Here is a 4,103-nt window from a genome sequence, read left to right on the forward strand (position 1 = left end):
CTCAGGCTGGTTAAGGACTCAGTCTCTGACAAAACAATTGGACTGATGAGAATGCAGATTTGGAAAAAAATGTGGACAATATGTACTGTAACAATACACACATCAGCCTGTGGCCATTGAACTATGGAAGGTTTGTGCACCAGCAGAGGCAGGCCCCGTTTCTGGGCCCCAGATTGACTTCACAGAGACCCAGGAAGGATGGAAAACCAGATCTCCCACATAGAGGACTGAGAAAAAAAGTGGATGGAAAGCTGCTGTCAAGAAACATAATTTGACTAAAAGATGGCTTATGAGAGTCATTGATGAAGGAGAAAAAAATTGGATGACAAAGCATATTGCAATATCCAGGAACTGGAAAATTATGCTGAAAACACACAGAACTCTCTTCTTTATTTGACACCAGAAATATTGGGTATAATGACCTTCATGAAGATCATGTCACAAGCCACACTGGAAAAGCACAAGGTATTGTCACATGCTTGAGAGCAACGTCCTATAGTGGTAGCAGAAGAAGGGTGTGCCCTCCCTTGAATATTTATATCTTTGACCAATACAACACATGGGGTTTCACAAGAGGATGTTCTATGAAGAACCGAGGTAAAAATGTGAGAGATGCAATATATGTCATTTCTAGCCAGGCCTACTTGCACTGACAGCAGGCTAGGTCCTTACATACAAAGTGTTCTTGTGAAAGCATTTCCTATTTTTCTTCTGGTTCCTCTGGAGGACTATTTAGAGAAAATTCAACAAGTGGATTTTAATATATTCCACCCATCTTTACAGGAGAAGAATACATTGCTTCCATTATCTTTGTATGTTCAGTCATAGAAAAAAAGATATTAAAATAGTTTCATGGTGGGGCCGGCTTGGTGGCATAATGGTTAATTTTGCACTCTCTGTTTTGGTAGCCTGGGGTTCACAGGTTCAAATCCTGGGCACAGACCTACTCACTGCTCATCAAGCCATGCTGTGGCGGTGACCCATATAGAAAATAGAGGAAGATTGGCACAGATGTTAGGTCAGTGACAATCTTCCTCAAGCAAAAAGAGGAAGATTGGAAATGGATGCTGGCTCAGGGCCAATCTTCATCACCCAAAAAAAATAAAAAGGAAGAAGAAGTTTCATGGCACTGAAGGAAAAAGCAATTTGATTAGAAGAAAACATAAACATCTTTGTGACATTGAAGTAGGCCAAGAGTATTTTTTAACAGGACTTCTGTTCACCAGAAGATACCATTGAGAGAGTAAAAAGACAATCCATGGAGTAGGGTAAGATCTTTGCAATACATATATCTAACAAAGGACCTGTAGCAAGAATATATAAAGAACTCTCACAAACCAATAGGAAAGAGAGACAACCTAATATAAAAATGAGCAAAGTCCTTAACTGACACTTTGCAAGACATCAAAAAGGCCAATAAACATATAAAAATGTGCTCAGCTTCATTAGTCATCAGGGAAATACCAATTAGAACCATAATGCAAAATCACTACACATCACCAGAATGGTTCCAATGAAAAGTATTGCCAAGTATGTGGAGCCACCGAAACCTCAGACACTTCTGTTGGGAGTGTAAAGTGGTATAATCACTTTGAAAGACTGCTTGGCAGTATCTGCTGGAGGTGAACAAACACATGCCCTTTTTACTCTAGGTAGGTGTGCCACAGAGAAGTGTCCATCTGTCCACCAGAAGACGTGCATTACAGTGCTCACAGCAGCACTCTTCATTATAGCCCCAAATTGGAAGCTACCCAACTGCCCATCAACAGAATAGGAAATCATGGCACATTCTCACAGTGAAAGACCATACAGCTAGATGAGTAATCTACAGCATGCAAGCAATATGAACGAGTCTCGTAAACATAAAGCTGAGCAAAAGAAGACAGACACAAAAGAGTACATACGTGTGATTCCGTTCATATGCAGTACAAAACAGGCAAAACTAATCTGTGTTGTCAGAGGTCAGGGAAACCCTCTGGAGGAAGATGACTAGGGACTAGGAGGGGACATGCAAGGGGGTTTGGGGGTGAGGAAATGTCCTATTTCTTGATCTGGGCACTGATTATCAGAGATTTATATGTATTTTATTCTGTAATAAAAAGTTAAAAGAGGGCCAGCCTGGTGGCATAGTGGTTAGGTTCACATGCTCTGCTTCAGCAGCCCAGGGTTTGCAGGTTCAGGTTCCCGGGGCAGACCTTCAAGCCACGCTGTGGCGGCACCCCACATACAAAATAGAGGAAGACTGGCACAGATGTTAGCTCAGCAGCAATCTTCCTCAAGCAAAAACAGGAAGATTGGCAACAGATGTTAGCTCAGCAGCAATCTTCCTCAAGCAAAAACAGGAAGATTGGCAACAGATGTTAGTTCAGGGCCAATCTTCTTCAACAACAACAGCAAAAAAGTTAAAAGAATAATTTGGGCATATAAATCAAGAATCTTAAAAATGTCTCTTTTGTCTTGGTAATTTCACCTCCAGGAGTTTATAAAATAAATATTATTATTATTACAGTTTATTTATATAGCCTATCTACTAGGAATTGTGCCAGGTACTTCATATACATTAGCCCTTTTGCTTTTGTGACTCAAAGTTTTCCATTTCATTTTCTAATTTGTTATTGCAAAATATAAAGAAGTTATTTTTTCTACATTTTTTTTTATCAGGCCACTTGACTGAATTATTTTTATTCTAATAGTTCCTTTGGATAATTCTCTTGGATTTTCTAAGTAAACAGCATATCATGTACAAATAATGGTAATCTGTCTCCTCTTTTACAAAATTTGTCCTACTGCATTGATTGGACCTTCCAAAATAGTTTTTTTAAGATTTTATTTTTCCCTTTTCTCCCCAAAGCCCCTTGGTACATAGTTGTGTATGCTTAGTTATGGGTCCTTCTAGTTGTGGCATGTGGGCTGCCGCCTCAGCATGGCTTGATGAGCAGTGCCATGTCCACGCCCCCAATTCGAACCAACGAAACACTGGGCCACTGCAGCAAAGTGCAGGAACTTAGCCACTCAGCCACGGGGCCAGCACCCCCAAAATAGTTCTTGGTGAGGGCAGTAGGTGTCCTTATCTTACTCTTGACTTTAATGGAACTGACTCTATTGCTTTTTGTTTCATATGTATGCTCATTTTCAGGTTAAAGAAGTTTCATTCTATTTGTATTTTATCAAGATTTTAAATTTAGAATGGCTGTGTCAAATTCCTTCTTAACCTCTAGAATATGGTCTTTCTCCTTTAATCTATTTAATATAAACATTCTCTGAATGCGTTTCCTAATATTATCTAATTTTGCATTCCTGTAATAAAATATGTTTAGACAGGATACATTATCATTCTGGTATACTGTTGGGAATATTTATTTTCATAGTTGACCCAAGAATTATTTAAAATTTAAAAAAATACACATATTTAGATTTTTCCAGTTTTAATGTATCATGGTCAAAAATCATGTCCTATAAGAATTCTACTTTTTAGGGACTGGCCCAGTGGTGCAGCGGTTAAGTTCGCAGGTTCCTCTTCAGCAGCCTGGGGTTTGCCGGTTCAGATCCTGAGCGCAGACATGGCACCACTTGGCAAAAGCCATGCTGTGATAGGCGTCCCACATATAAAGTAGAGGAAGATGGGCACGGATGTTAGCTCAGAGCCAGTCTTCCTCAGCAAAAAGAGGAGCATTGGCAGCAGATGTTAGCTCAGGGCTAATCTTCCTAAAAAAATAAAAACAAAAATAATTTCAAAAAAAGAGAATTCTACTTTTCGGAATTTAGTACTATTTGTGTTTTTGCCAGTTTTTCCAAATTTCCTATAGGCATTTAAAAACAATGTATAAGACACAAAGTTTTAAACATATTTGTGTAGGATATAAGATTCTAAATCTATAACATTTAAATCATTAATGATCTTTATTAGAGATGTTTGTATTATTTTTTCTGCACTTGATAAAATATTCTCTGAGAAATGTTAATATTTCTCACCATGATTATAATTTTTTCTTTTCCCTTATATTTCTTCTGGTTTTTGCTTTATATATGTTTGTTTCTTCATTGTTAGGTGTGTAATGGTTCATGATATCTATCTTCTTCGTGAATTATACCTTTTATCATTA

General features: G+C 38.2%; 1 pseudogene; it reads left to right on the top strand.

Moving 5' to 3' along the window:
- On the top strand, positions 1-843 carry LOC100063555 (NADH dehydrogenase (ubiquinone) complex I, assembly factor 6-like; annotated as a pseudogene).
- Positions 844-4,103: the final 3,260 nt, after the last annotated feature.

Source organism: Equus caballus, chromosome 1, assembly GCF_041296265.1.
Source record: "Equus caballus isolate H_3958 breed thoroughbred chromosome 1, TB-T2T, whole genome shotgun sequence".
Taxonomy (NCBI): Eukaryota; Metazoa; Chordata; class Mammalia; order Perissodactyla; family Equidae; genus Equus; species Equus caballus.